This window comes from Daphnia magna, linkage group LG2 (genome assembly GCF_020631705.1).
Source record: "Daphnia magna isolate NIES linkage group LG2, ASM2063170v1.1, whole genome shotgun sequence".
In the NCBI taxonomy this organism is placed as follows: domain Eukaryota; kingdom Metazoa; phylum Arthropoda; class Branchiopoda; order Diplostraca; family Daphniidae; genus Daphnia; species Daphnia magna.
In genome coordinates, this window is record NC_059183.1 from 376,761 (window position 1) to 393,359 (window position 16,599).

General features: G+C 44.2%; 1 pseudogene; it reads right to left on the bottom strand.

Annotated features, from left to right (window-relative positions):
• Positions 1-1,298: 1,298 nt before the first annotated feature.
• On the bottom strand, positions 1,299-12,907 carry LOC123470246 (annotated as a pseudogene).
• Between the last annotated feature and the right edge of the window lie 3,692 nt (positions 12,908-16,599).

Here is a 16,599-nt window from a genome sequence, read left to right on the forward strand (position 1 = left end):
AAAAATTCCCGGCGATGATGCGCGAATTAATGTTGTTGGGATAGTGGTGGCCACTGGTGGTGATATGAAGCTTGAATCCATAGCCAACGAGAGAGAACGAGCAATTGAAACCGCTACATCACATGTATATACAGTATACAACACACGCATATGTTACGCTTATGCTGTGATTCCTCTAGTAATTTAATAATAATAACGGGTTAATGGATAAAAGGATTCATTTCCGGACCGGTGGGGGAAGACTAGGGAAGAGATGTTTTGTTCTAACAGTCAACCACCTGTTGTAAGACGGTAATCAGGGGACTGACTATAGTGACTATAACATCGTTAGCATTATTTGTACTTTATAAACCAGGAGGTTTTTGTTTATAGGGCACTGCATACAACGATACATGTATCGTTGCACTGCTGATATGATTCTCTCCCGCTGGATGTAAAAATTCGCGTTCAGTCGGTTGTGACCGGGTATCGCTGTCCAAATGACCGGCACGCTATTAATACCTGCTGTTGGCTCTTATGTTTTGCTGCTGCTGCTCATCTGTGATTTTCAATCGCCTTTTTGGTTCCGTTTCTAAACTCGTAATGCTCCTTAATTGAGTTAACTTTTTACGCCTACACTGTCAGACAAATATTTTCGGCCACTTAACATCTAAATAACGACGGTACAGAGATATAGTCGACGGTATAGGTTGTGCACCTTTCCGCGATTATTGTGGACAGTGGCAAATGCCACTTGCTTGGGTGCATAGGTTTAAAAACCCATCAGCGTTTAAGTGACTGGATTCGCAGAATTTTCATTGGCGCATTGAAGTAAGCGTTTTCGGAATTTCCACGCTCCCGATGTTATAGACGGCGCATTATTTATCATGCGGAGCGGTGATAGTTCTGACGTTAGCCGCCACACCAGCTGGGTGTATTTCTCACCGTGCGCATCCCCATTTATTAATTCAACAATGAGTGCAAACATACGGATATAAACTCCTCCTTTAATGTTCTGGTTTTGTTTGGCGTGAGAATCGACAAGCAAAACTGACAATTAAAAAAGATTGCCACAGTTCATGTGAATATTCATTTGGTATTCAAACTGCTCGATATATATACTGTATAGATATAATTACTGTATTTTCCCGTTAGTTTGATCTCTCCACCGTTAATACATTTATGACAATCAACTTTACACAAAAATGATCAAACACACGCAAAATTTTAACAAAAATAAAAATAGGTCATATATGGTCATAAGATTGAATCGTGTAAGTAAAGCGGTCGTTTCAAGGAAATTTAGTTGTCCACCACCTTTAACCACTGACGACGATAGCCGGATTGTAATCAGACGCAAACAGCCAATTGCGCTCATTGATTGATCTCCTCCGGCGACCTATGAAAGGGATTCCAAAGAGAGCAATAGCTGCACAAGCTGCCGATGCGATTCCGATGTTGATTCCGGCTCCACCTGCCCGTGTCAGTCCGTTCAAGATTCCGACATTCGGCGCTGCTGTGGAAGTGGTAAGGAAATGCGTCAGCGTCGTCGTGGTCGCAATGGTCGTTGCTGTGGTGGCTTGTCGTACTAGATCCTGTCGTAAAGTCAACGTAGTTACCTGTACCGGTGGGCTAGTAATAGCCCTAGCGGTAGAAGTCAAAGTCTTCGTTGTGCTCTTAGCAATCGCAGTTGTACTCTGTGATGTTTTCTGTAACGTAGTCTCGTCGTAGTCGTAATATTCGTAATCAGCGTCGTCAAATGAGGTTGATTGCTCGTCACGAGTTGTGACGTCAGTTTGTTGTTGGCTATCCACGTGACGTTGCTATCTCGTTTGATTAAGACCAGTAAGCAAGACACTTTTGGCAGTCGTTGTCGGTTCTTGTAGCGTATTGTTTTTTGTTTGAATCTTAGTAGGGTTCGTCTTGTCATCAGTTGAATTAGGTACAGAAGTTCGTATTGTCGTAGATGTGGTGGAAGGAATTGGCCTGAGATTGACAACAACGGCTGCTGAACGCTGGGGTTTCCGTGGAGTGGTGACAGTTGAGGACGAAGATGATGAAACGGACGAGAAAATCATAGGTGTCCTGCTGCGATTCAATAGGAGTGTAGGGGTGAGAGTGGCGGAGGATGTAGGGTGGGACAGGTGAAGAAGAAAGGGATGAAGAAAGAATCGCCGATCGAATAATAGAGGGATTGGTCAACTGGGGCAGTCAAACATTTCCGTAGTTGTCTTCCACCTCACTGGGCGCGTTCTGTACTGCAGCAATGGCAGACGGTGGGAGTTAGTCTCTTGTTCCCATTCGATCAAGCTGGTAATAATATCAGAAAAAATCAAATCATTAGCATACAGCGTTATTATGCAAAGGAAAATGGCTGCGGGAAAGGAATGAAATCGTTGGAATGAATTCGAAATACGATGGGGTTTATTCGATATGAAAGCGAAAAGACATGCATATAGTTCAGAGCAGTCCGTCGGTCATCAAGTCACTAAAAATCTATGGGAAAAATATAATGAATGAAACAACAGGTATCACGAATGATTGGATGGTGTCGGATATCATGTGGGTGAGATTAGGGGCGTATTAATGTACAGGTATAAATATCAGACTTTTTTTTTTTTTTAATAAATATATGCACAACAGTCTTTAGATATACGTCTAATATTGGGGGAAAGGGTTTTAGCCGGGCTGTGCAAGGGGTTAAGGGCGAACCTAATTATCAAGTGAAGGAGAGGTACAAGAATAAAAAATGGGCTGTTGTATTTGACGTTGGTGAAAGACGAGTTGGTTTAATGGAATCTTTGATGTGATGATTGCTTGAACTTTTGCTGCTGGATGCGCCGTGCGCCGACGTCGCGCTGCCTTTTTGCCATCGTAGTAAGTGGAAGTCGAAGGTCCCAGTAAACGTCCTCCGAATTCAAACGGTCCTGGATCGTGAAAAGCGTCGTCCGAATTGGACGAAAACAAATCACGATACAAGGTCGAATAATGATCGACGTCCGTGTCAGAGTAATCCGGATTGACTCCACCGCCAGAGCGGTACAAGTCTTCGACGGTCGTGCTGTGATACGTCGGATGATTCGGCGGGACGGCTTGGATAACCGTCGTCTTCATAAGGCACGTCTTCATCCAGATCCTTGTAATGATTGGGAGGTGGTTCTCCATAGGTCGGTTTCTTTTGTGCGTAACCGGACGTTTTCTCTTTTAGCTGGATATTGATTCTTAATATTCTTCTTTTTCTCCTTATTTTTGGTCGGCCGCTAGGCACCTGTACGTCTCTTTTTCTTGGCCACCACCAATGGAACCTAGATGGGCAACGTTAAAGCCAAAATGAACCAGCCGAGGCCAATCCGAGAGTGTAGAAAAAGCAAACGGATCGACTGACGAGGCCGATGTGGAGCTCGTCGTAACGCCTGCCCCGCTTACTGTACCGTCACTGGATGCGGAGGAACCCGGACGGGGACGAGCTGCTGCCAGATGGCGCGAACAAGAAATTGGCCAGATTGGAAACAGCGGGCACCGAGTCCGGCTGATTTCCTGCCTCTGCATCGACGACTACTGCGTCAGACGATTGTTGGTGTGCCTCATCCGTTTCAGCTCTCAGCCGATTCCATTTGCAGCGGAGAAAAGATGGAACGGTCGGCGTCACCGTCGTAAGGATTGATGATGACCACCACGTCCGTCGACGTGTTGATGGAAATGGAGTCCTCCAATCGGTCGTTTGGTCGACACCAAGCCGGACGCATCCATTTCCAGTTGTGACACCAAATTGTCTAATGTAGTGTCCAGTTCCTCCGGAAAGAGACGCCTGTCGTCGAAACAGGACGGCTGGTACTCGACGTGCTACTGTAACTACCAAACAATTGGTTGACGTCACTCGTCTCCACCCACCGCGTTGGTGGTCGTCGGTCGGCCGGTTGACTGCCTGAGGTAGTGGACTAGTCAGTGCAGCTCCTTTGACTATTCCAGCTAAAATGTTGTTCTTCTCGACGGTGGCAGACACGAGCGAGGAATCCGCCGTCAAAGTGCTCAAATCCTGCAGCGGCGGAGTCGTCACAGCGCTGGGAACTTTGGTGTATTTCGACATGTTGGCATTGGACACGTCAACGGGTGGAGGAACCGCTGGTTTCTGCCGAGGGGGAGCGGTGAAACTGGCCATGGTCAGCAACGAAGACGGTCGTCCGGCTTGGGTTTGGATGGCGGCGACACGGGATGCCGACGGTCGGTTTCCAAATTGCGAAGTGGGTTTGAGTTTGAGCGGCGGCGCAACAGGACGAGTCGCAGACTGCGAATTTAAATTGAACGTGTGGGCGTCGTTGGTCGGCTATGCGGATGGACTACTGGATTGGGAATTGAGACTCGACGTCGTTGGACGGGTTGAAGTACTGGACTGTGACTGGAAAATCGGCGATGTTGGTCTTGTTCCTGGTGGAAATGTGGTGATGGACGAAGAGGACGTGGGCAGGATTGTAGACCTGCGAGGTGGACTGGAAGGTGGTCGTTGGAGCGGCTCGATGATGGAAGACGGCCGAGTGGCCGGTTGGGTAGGGAAATGTAGAAGTCGTAGATGATGATGCCGGCCGGAGCGTATTGGTCGTACCAGATCCAACAAAAGTCCATTTTCAAAAGGATCGCTAAACCATTGCGATGATGGCCTTCCGGTGCTGGTTGGTTTCGTTTCCGCCAATCCGGCAGTGATTGACGACGCGGTTGAGGTAATCCGCGAGGGCACGTCTTTAGAGACAAAGAACGTAATACCCGATTCGTCTTCGTGGAACTGAAGAGGCGGCGAAACTTGTTCGTTAGACATTTGATCGTTGCCATCGTTTACATCGCCAATGTCGTAATCGTACGACTGCGTGGACGTCGTTGTGCCTTGACTCGGGAACCTGGAAAGAACAGGCGGGGCTCTGATGGCCACGTAAGTGACTGGACTGTTGGTGACTCTTTCGTTAGTGTTGGTCCAATTGGGCATGATCGGATCTGCCGCGAAGAGGCTAAGAGTGCTTCCACTTCCGATGGGTGGTATTCGAGTAGCTCCTTATAGTTGGCTTGGTCGTGGTGGAGCCACTGGTCTTTGTAGTGCTTGACGATAGACGCCGCTTTGACGAAGAAAATGTTCTCTCTGTGTTCCGGTCCGTCCATCGTCTTCTCTATGTTCCGGCCCATCAACATCCTCCTCTGGTTTGCGGTCCATCCATATCCATGTCCTCTCTGTTTGCGGTCCATCTGCCGGTGGGAATGCCATTGTTCTTGTTATTGCCGTTCATCATCATCGCTTGGACGAAATTGGCAACTATGTCGAAATCATCGCCGGATGGGGAAGTGTCGGGTAGGATGTGAATATGCGGCGTCACTGGTTCTGGTACGTCGTTGCTACATTTCTCCTCTGATTGCGTCTCCTTTTTCTTCTTCATAGTCGGCCGCTTCGGTCGCCGTGCTACCTGGACGAAGAGGTGGATGGCCCAACGTTGTCGGTGGTCGTCGTATTCCACAATCTCCTGTTTTCCACCATGTCCTCTAATGCGCTGGCCGCCGAGTAGAATAAAGGCGAATCGTTTTCGTTGTTGTTGCTGTTCTGCGTCGGAGGATCCTCTTCTTCATAGTAATTCGGACGGTTAACAGTAGATGGCGCTACCGTGGTTGTAGACGGGATGGCGGTCGAGTCGGCGGCAACTGGAGGATTGTTGGGCCGTTGGAATTGAAACCACAACGGTCGATTGGTGCTGGCCAATTTTGTGGATCGGTCGTGTGAGGCGGAATCCCAGCCGCTGCTTCCTGGTCGCGATTTTTCCAATTATCGATAGATTCCTGCAACGATTCCTTGCTGACATTCATGTAGCGTTTGCCCATCAAAAGAGCCAGCACTTGAGCGTCTTGTATGGCCCGTCTGCGGTCATCGATACCGACGAATTTCGGGTTGGCCTGCCATTCCTCCCTCGAATTGTTCATACTCCATCGAGCGCTTCTTTCTACGACGGCCGAGCTGCGCCATGGCTGGCAGCCAAGCGTTGACTGTGCTGGCCAAACCCGCTAGTATCGGAATGGCGACGAAGCCAATGGTTCGGATTTGATTCTGACGGCGCTAGTCGCTTTGTTTGTCATGGCGCTTATCGCTCCCGGAGCTCGACCTTAAGCGGCCTGTTTTCCGGTTTCGGAGTGGCTCGCACCTTAGCGCCGGTTTCAGCAACCTTGTTAACATCAAGGATCTCTATCTTGGCTGGTTTGTCGGCTGCATTCGTAAAGTACGGCCCGCTTGCTAATTGAACCATGCCAGCGTTGCGATTCGATTGGCGTGCCTCTTGTTTATAACCGGCCGTGTTAGCTGATTGCTGTTTTGGCAGTTCATCAGCGTCATAGCTGCGCAAATAATATTTTTCCATGGCCATCAACGGTCTGTCTGTTGAAACATATCCGTGCGTTGGCACTTCGGTCAAGTAAAACCCGTTGAGTTGCTGTTGCGTCGTAGCAACTTGACCGACGACGTGCGGACCGTCATGCGGTTGGGCCTCGTCATGTTTCTCGTCCTGGTTGTGCGGATGCGGTGGAGTCATCGTCAGAGTTGAGCCTGTATTGCGATTTCCTTTGCGATTCTCTGAGAGCTTCGATGTAAGAGTCTTCGTCGATGGAAGTATCGGGTGTTCTGGCCTTTTCGTTTGGATTCACCGGAACGATTACGTTGACGACGTTGACGCTGAGGACGTTAACAATGACAACGTTGATGATGACAGGTCGATCCTCAGCTTGGACGCTGCCGTTGTTTCGTCTTTCAACGAGCGCCAAGTTCACGCCTTCGCCCGTTTGCATCAGATTGCGAAGACGGGCGAGGATTTGCGGTACTTCATCCTCTGAATCGACTTGCGCTTTGACGACATTGACCAAAATCTGTCGACCTTCGTCCGTGCTTTGTTTGTCCATGACGCGGAAAATGGTTTCCTTGATGGTGGTGTCGGGCTTATCGACGACATCGACCACTTTGGGCACCAGATCTCTCAGCCAATTGACATCGGGTGCAATGAAAGCAGATTTCAGAGTTTTTTCCTTCTGAATGACGATGTTGAAGACAGAATTGGTTTGATCGTCCTCGTCAACGCTGCGTGGTGTTATGGTCCTTGTTGGTGGAGGTGAAGGAGTCGATAGCGAGGATGTGTTGATTGTGGTTGTGCTGGAGGCATGCTGTGTGATCTTGGAAGGAGGTGAATAGAAGGTTGACATTGTCGATGATATGAATTTCAGGTGGTGATTTGGGGCCAGTCGGGTGTTGGTTGTGGGCACGGATATCGGGCGGCTTTGCTGGTTCCCCTTTACTCCACCATCCGCCATACCTGAACTCTGTTGCTCCGTCGCTGTTCCCGTCATCTCGGCCGGCACTCGCCAAACTATCAGCGTCCAATAGGCCAGCCAATGCACCAGCTAAACATCCAATACGTATCCTCTAATTAATTAAGATGTCAACAAAATGATGATAGTGCCATCAGCTTGATGAGATGGATAAGATTCTTTTTACAAGCATCTTTTTACAGAATTATATGTCCATGATCGCTTTTTAAAAAATCAACGGTAAATGACTTTGAACGATGAAAGGAATTGAGTGTTCGTCCTTGAGCACTTTATGCTGCAGGGTCATTAGGTTTGATTCATTTTCCATCTTGTTGAATTGGAGTTTTGTGGTCATCTCACACAGAGCCTCAATTTCCTTTCTACAAGTCTAACAGTGGCTCTATATGATTTTTTTAACGTCTCTATAAATGCGTTACCATCTTGCTGTTGAGGCGTTGGGGCCGACGTGACCATCTGGGGCCAGAGGCCGGACACGAGGAAAACGAGGGCCAGCGCAATCGTCAGTCGGTACGACATCGTTTTTCGTTTTGCACCAATTGCTAATGTGGATGACGATCTTGATGATGCTTTATCACCGCCGTTGCATCACGGAACATTATTCCGACTATAACTGTGAAAAAAGCAACGAAACAGAAAGCTATTAGAATAAAACGTGGACCGATGACGAAACTATTCAATAATTAGAAGCAAAAAACAAGCGGATGGTGGCTTGTACGACAAGACTTGCTTGCCAGATGGTTAGTTGCCGTAATTAAGAAGCTGCTGCATCAGTAATCTTAAGAATGTTCACCCTACACTTGTGAAGTCACAAGGAAATTAAAAGCAAAAAGAGGAAAAATGAAAAAAACGTGGAACAATAACAGAGTCATCATTTTTTTAAAGAGCAACTGAGAAGAAGAAAAGGGATGAAACCATGAAGGTCCTTTGCCTCTGCTTGGCCTCTAACGGCTGTTGGTTTCTCAATAAAATCTGTGCATCTCCCAGGAAAAAAGAAGAAAAAATCAACGACCAGCCACTGGAGGAAAAAGAATATAAGAACGGACGCAATGACGCATTACAAAGTAACTTCAAGGGCCGGATGTGCACCAGTGGAATGACGTAAATCGACGACGCTACACAACTGGACACCCAGCAACATCTAAAATAATTTTTCTTTAAAAGGATATAGCGGGCACGCTCCTTTTACCTCATTACAGGATCTTAATTAGAAGACATAATGCGGATAACGACCATCGCCTTATCCGTGACAGCAAGTCGACGTTTTAACGGACAAATCAAAAGGTAGAAATCAAACAATAAAACAGTTGAAAAAACACGAAAAACAGTTGCTTTTCTTCTTTCCTGTTAGGTCCAGCCGGCTTTTGAATAAATTCAATACAAACAATAATGGCTGTACTATTTCGGGATACTGTGTGTTTATTACACTGCTACTATATACACCGACTGTATAGCAACAGGAGGCAGTCGGGCGAAGGTACACGAACGTCACACTGTTCTTTTTTTCATGTAACCCTTTTCCTTTTTGAGTGAAGGATTTGCTCTTGGCTCGTCCCGTTAAAGATATATAACTGTTTTTTATTTGTTGTCATTTCACTTACCCAACACAATTTGGCTGTGACTCGTCCCTTCGGCCAGCCGGTAACGAACGTGATTGACTCTTGTTTTATTCTCTTTGGGGTTGTAATGCTAGTTTAACAAAAGATAAGCTAACAAGTCGGACATAACTTCAGCTCTCTGTATAGTGGAAACCTCTTTGCGTTACTCTGAATTCATAGAATGCGATAGGACAAACAAAGTTGCACCTGAACGTGTTACACGTTTCAAGAAAAAAAAGACGTGAGCTAAAGATCACGAGGGAGTATAACAAACAAAACAAACGGAACGCGCACAGAGAGCTGAGAGACTGAAAGTGCCATCGAGCAACCAGCTGTTTATATAGATATTTTGTTTGCTCTAGCCAGAAAAACAGCTCACAACACGATGTTGCATGTGCATACCGTAAATTACCAGTTGGTGGGCGGTTTCTGTTCCAAAGAAGTCCGCCCACTGAACGGCAGTTGTATCTACTACACGCGCCAAACCATCAAGTCTATTAGCAAAAAAAAAGGGTAACACGTTTTATGGTGGGAATCAAAATGAAAGCTGATCTTGCAATATCCTAATAATCTTTGTAGAGCATTTGATGTGAAGAAATCTGAACAAATGCCTAATAAGAATGACTTCAATCGTATTCGAACGCGGCTGAAGCGCTACCGTAAACAAGGTGGATTTGTACAGATGTAAAACAATGAAGATGCTGCTTTGATTTCCACCATCTTTTTGTTTTTGTTTTTTTTCTCCGAATGTCTTTGAGAGAAAGGGGCCAGATATAAAGGTAAGAACGAAAGAAGAGCTTGTGAACACAACAGCGACAGACTAGTGAAAACAAGTCAGGCGATAGAACGCGCTTTGTGTTACGTATAAACTGTTTTCGTTTAATTGAAAAAAAAAAAAAAAAAAATCGGAAGGAAAATGATCAAATAATTACTATCGTCCGTTTACGAGGACTGAAGCGCATGGTCGGCCATTTGGCTGGACAGTGGGTCTCTATGAGAAAAGAGAAAATTGAATGCAGCGTATGTGTACAGTTGCTTCATCGGTTCTGACGGGAATCGGAATATCATTACAATTGTTCGCAAACTTATGTTTATAGTCGAAGTAACAGAAATGTCCATATCTTCAGCTCACTAAACCTTTTCCTGATTAATAAAAAACCAAAAAAACTGGGCGTAACACAACCTTGCTTCTATTGACAAGCGATGGGTCAGATTGTTATTGTGCTGGATGGATCATACTCTTTAAGCCGGGGGACCATCCGCTAGTGAATGCTATCGTCACACATGGCCTGTGCCGGTAATAAACTGAAGAAGATCTAGCACTTTCAAATTTGAGTTATTCTACATTTTCCTGATAGATAATAAGCAGGCGGATGCGATTTCGTTTCCCCTAAAAAAAATGACGTAATGCAAAAAGAGCAACATTTTATTGCAGAAGAACGTCATAAAAAAAATGAGGCAAACCCGTTATGTATGGAAGGCCTATAACCCAAATAAACTAATATTCATATTATACTAGTCTATAGCGATTTGGCGTCGAGAAGAAACAAAACTAAAACCCCCCAAACAAGTATAGTCTAACCTGCTATTGCTTCAAGGGGATCCTTTCTTAAGTTTTTAATTTCATGTTGTTATTCAATTTTTACATGAACGCGTTGTAAACTTTTAGACGAGGGCAGCAGCTTCTCTATATACTGAACACTGGCCGCGTGAATATATTTTCTTTTCCCCCTTCGCTACCGGCAATGGATGCAACGCTCCATTGATTAGCACCTGCTTAACTTCTCCTGAAGCCAAGACAAGTTATCATGGCCGTATATGCAACCCAAAAGTTTGCTGGCTAGTATACCGTTACATCCTCTCCATGTACTCAGTGCAGCGTGTGAATCACCTTTGCGTTGCCTAGTTACAGCAGGATTGCGAGGAAAGCTCACTTATTCTTGTCAGAGTGCGTCCAATACAGAAATAAGTACTTTTTTAGCCTATAAATATGTTGGCAAAAGTCTGTTTTTGAAATAACGATATCCTCATTATTGAGCTCGGAATAACAAGTCCGACTGCCAACTTTTACTGGTAGAGTGAAAGCATATCGCAGGCTATTATGCATAAATAATCATTTTAAGTATGACAGGCAAATCTTGTTGCCGTTAGGCCATTGCTGTACACGTGATGGCACAGACAGGCGAGAGCATCACGCAAGTCATCAGACATGGCGGGGAATATTCCCTCCGGAAGGATGCGGAAGCGTGAGATCCCCTGGCGTGCAACTGACAAATCATTCGTTGCTGCTGTTAGGTCATAATTAATGTTTTTGCCAGTGCGGAATCTACAAGGCGGCCTTACACAAAGTGAGATTTTCTTTGATAGGGAAATTGCAGATTTTTCTTTTTCTTTATTTTTTTTACTATTTCTAAACATTCCCAGGATGGAATCTTCTGCTTTCTCGCGGTTAATATAATAGTAGACTAGTAAATTCTACCACAGAATAGACAGTCATCCATTTCATTCGGTATGTTCTTCCGGTCTCGACGAGAGGAAAAGGAAGAAAGGGACAACAAACCCACTATAGACAATATGCCATCTGACAGACAAATGACAAAGCCGCATAACTTGGCCACCTGCTCAAAATTACTATACATATACTACCATAAGGTTGCTTGAACGCGTACCTCAGCTGACAGCCCTATATAGACACAGGCTGTACACATTGTTTGACTTTATTGGAGACATCTTTGTCATCTTTTGGGGGGGGCCATTCGGCATCAAGGAACTTTTGTTTTTGGTGCTAGTGAACTGTCCGATATGGAAAGCCTTCCACTTAATCGATGTTATAATTCGCATTATACCCTCATAATGTCGTCCATCAATCAAAGTGAATTATTCAATCACTATAGCAACAAACAAAGGCAAAAACACAGCGTAACATTAGTGTCATGTCGATGAACAGTGACGAGAACAATTTCGAGAATAAGATGACAAGTCCTCTCGGTTTCGACAACTACACCGCAAACCGGCCTCCCAACACAATCGTTCGTGGAGCAACGGCCGTTACACGGAAACGCTGCATCTAAAATTTGTGAGATTATACATGAGTATATCCCTTTCGTTGGGTCGTCAACGTCCATTTTGACGGTTAGCCAACAGCAGAGAAAAAAACTGGTTGCTCACAAAATCTTTGCCCACAGCAAAGGCGGCCACCGCATTTTCCCTTTTTTTTTTCTCTTTCTCACAACGCCAAGACTCACGATGAAGGTCTGTGTACAGTTAGAATGATGGTATACAAAGCTTGCTAAAGGCAAAGGCATTAGCTTTTCAGTTTCATTGACGTGGAAGAGTTTTCACACAGAAACAATGGAGACGAGTGGCTTTATCTTTGACATAATGAACGCAGATATTCGTTGTCTTAAACAATACCCGCCTACAGCAATTTCGAATGTCGTACTATGTTGGCAAAGTTTAGAGAAAGAAAGAAACTAACCGAACCTCATCAGACTGCTGGTTAAACGATAGAGCTTTTAAGAACACAATGGTCGGTCGTCTAAGAGCTGTCAAACGACGTGAAGCGTGTCGTTTTGTTTGCTATACCAGCACAAGCAATGTACGTATATAACGCACCTGTTTGTATATGCAAGTATATCAAAACTAAACAAAAGTCAAAAATAAAACAGACAAAATGTGGTGATTGGAAAATGACTTACCGCAGACTGTCTTCACGAAAATAGTAGCGCCAAAGCGATAGACTTTAGACTTGTGTTCAAATAGAGGCCAGAGAGAACATGCAAGATTTATAGCGGTGAGTTATATTTAACGGTTCCGGAAATAACGAGAGCGTCGTTTCGCGTGGAAGACGTAAACAAGCAAACTTCACAGTTTTTGGTTTCCTCAATTCGAGTGATTTCAACTGGTGTTGACGTGCGTTTGTATATCGACTGGCAGGTCTGTACCAAGGCACAGCACGCGGGAGTTTGATCCGATCGGTCGGAATCGAATGCAACTACTGAGCCCTAGATTCACGCCGTTAGCCAAAGATATATCTTGGATGAGGATGATGTCTGTTGCGAGTAGGTGGAGCCAAGGTATGAAATCAAGCTGCATACATCGAAAGGCGCGCCAGCCCGAAATATCACCGTTGTCGTAAATACCTCACGCCATACGTAGGCTGTCGTATAAAGAAGAAACGCTTCAGGGTATCAAGAGCCGCGTGCAACGCACCATCATTTTCTCGTTCACGCTAAATAGTATAATGTCACCACCGTCTGATGCTATTCATCTTCATGCGCGTTCTAGTTTATTTCTAGCGTGATATATGCTGCTGTTCAATTATAAGCTGTAATGCAGATCGTTAGGCTATATACTTTCCGCCACTTAACGAAATGGAAGCGATGCTGTATATACTTTGTCCTGTTTCGAATCGTGGGCAAAACAAGTGGCAAACCAACGATTTGGACTGGGTTCTTTTGGTGCGATCGAATATTTGTCACATCGACGCCGATGACGTTATGTGGATGACTTTTGGTGGGAATGCGAACGTGGGCAATACGATGCCGATAATTAATTAATATGACATAGAAGGAGAGCGGTATCTTACGGGCCCTATTCATTCAGCAGGGGCAAAAAGGAAGTCATAACTTACCTGCACACTCCTGCTGAGTGAAACAATCAACAACAAATGTCACCTATAAGATAAATCATTGAACAAGACTACCGGCCCAATAGCCCAGAATCATTTGGCTGTTGTCCACGTCCTGGATGAAGACTTGCCTTCCAGCGGGTGGATGGACAATCATGTGGCGAACAGTTTCGACCTAAAAGTTCAATTTTGGCTATACCTGATGCCCCAGGTTGGGCTACAGCATTTTTGCTCAGCCCAAAAAATGCGCTGATTTGCACATTTATCTAGAGCCGGAAGGATCATTAGTATAAGCTGTAACATTCCACACTCTGTCTTTATGGTAATAATCACGTCTGCTATACGTTGGTGCGATGTGTTGTGTATACCGTTACACCGGAAAGGAGGAAGCTACACATATAGCCATCTGTCATACTAATTGTATATAGCAGTCAACAGTCTATCATTTGTGTACTCTTTTACCTGTTGTAAGCGTTGTGGCATGGCAGCAGTGCGGATGCAAATTACATGTTGCTCGACTATGACGAGATGCTTTTCGGAACAGATCCGTGTAATGTGCTGGTGTGGATATCGTCAACTCTGCAACAGAAAGAAATGAAAAGATATAGCAAAGTTGGATGTGGCCATTGACACTATACATCGTCAAGAAGACGAGGAAGAACTATACTCGAGTGTAATCCATCATTCGCTATTTTGACAGGTGGATTGGTGAAAGTCGGCCGTCTTTTCCCTTTTCGACTATATTCACACGAATGTTAAGTGGAAGTCAAATAATATCAGTCGATGGCGAGACGGACCACTGATGAGACACTTCCGAACAAAGCCAAACATCTCGCAACGATAGCGTGTTCTTCTCGTTATGCTCTGATGCATGTCATGGCTTTTTTCTTGGTTTCTCGAGAAGAAAACTATTGAAACCCGTAGAATAATTGCACGACCGCTTGTGTGAATGTAACAATGGTCAGCGGCTCTAAACGGTGGATGCCACGGGAACATATTCACCTGTTAAAGCGGACGTACCGCATCACTGATGGTTCAGCGCCAATCGATTCTTGGAATACATTTATTGCATTAGTGATTATTAAACCCATCTCACTCACATTAAATGTAGACCAATTTCAGCTATATACAGAAAAAAGATCGTTAAAAAGGTCTTTAAAAAAAGAGCCCAAAGGAAATAAAACTTTTAAAAAGAAAACAGATCTAAGAAGAGGTGATCGAGTGAGCTAACATTCAATAACACACAGACTAAATGTACGTATACTGTTATAGGCTAATCACGTATATACTCGCGCAATTGGTGAGACAAAAAAACACACACACCTCAGATGGCTTATGGGTAGTGAAATCATTTGGGGTTTTTACCTGGGATGCCCATTTCTTTATTTAACGATCATAAACCGCTATAGGCTTCGGAAATATAATTGTACAAGTCACCTATCGATGGTGTCTCCGTTAATGTTGTTCCACATGATCAGAAAGCAAGGAACAAGAGGATGAACTTTTAAAAGATGCGGACCAGCATCTCGTGATGTGTGTTTACTGTTTTTAGCTGAACACATCGGATAACGGTGGCATACACCAGCCTTTACATCGAAAATGTTGCCTCACAGCTATGGGCTAGTAAGATCACTAACGGGATTTTTAGGTGTTCTTTTTGTATATATTTTATACAATAGGACCCATGGATGTTACTGGAATGTATGTGAAATCAAAGGCACTGCTATTTGAAGCTTTATTTTGTTAAGTATTCAAATTTTAAAATAAACACATGAATTAAAGATTGCCAGCATATGGTTATGGTAATCATTTGAAATCACAGTTATATATTGATGTATAGTATAGGTCTAGCCTATAATGACTGTTGTATTGGATTGACTCGGATCTCGTCCCAATCATTCAAAATCGTTGGCAAATATAACGGATTTGTTCTTCATCATCATTTGTCTTTGCTCGCAAACTGCGCTGCTGTCAAAAAGACAAAAGAGATGACGTACGGTTATAAAAGAAACGCCTCATCATCTTGCATATATTTTTATTAGAATAGATATGGGTCAATAGGACGTCTCTGCACTTGTACATTAAACCTGAATAGCCTATCTAACTTTGTTTTAAATATTATAACCATAAATAGTAGTCTACAGATTAAAAGAACGCTAGACTAAGTATTGTCTTTTTCAAGTTGCTGCTGTTAAAAGCAAACAAAAACAAATGGCCACTTGTTCTCCAACCAAAATAAAAGTCTCTAATCTTTCGACGGCCAGAGCCCACGCAAAAACGGGAAAACCAGAGCTGTGACGTCAATGGGCCAAGAAAACTAACGTATTCGGCTCCATCAGCCAAAGGAAGAACTGAATTTGTGATGAGAGTGTGTAAGAAACAACTCGATGATGTTGACTACGGTGAAGATTTTCACGACGCATTAGGCAGCTGTTATTATTGCCATTTGCTGTGTGATGAAGAAATCGCTGATGATGTTCTTCCTCAATTCATTTGACAGCAGATCCCTGTCGATGTATTGAAATGACTATTGACTATGAACATAAAACTAATTGTGCACTCAACAATAACACAAAACTCAAAAGTGCTGTTCTTTTCAGACAGACTGGGGAAAGTTTAAACTGCTGGTATACTGACATCAACAACCTTCAAAGAGCTACGTATGTAAACATGGGTCCTGTCAATTGCTGTTGAAGGGACAGCAGGTGCAGGACCGCTTTGAAATGTGGACGGACCAGCTTGTCAAACTGAATTGCAGGGCAGGGGCTTTGAGTTGAAGTGCTGCTGTGTTGTGCAAGGAATTAAGCAATGCCACCTTTGTTTTTTAACTTTTCGCTTTGTATATGCTTATTAGCGTATAAAATACCATCCGTTAGTTGGACGCAAAGAATTTGGTTAACCATTCGCGGTCTGTGTGTACTGATACCGCAAAAACAAACATTCATTCACAAAGAAAAACGGTAGAAAAAAGAATGACTAAATTACGCAGTACCAGCACGCTGATTAGACCCTTAAGCAAAACATGATTTTTCGTTTTTCATTTCAAAAAGATTT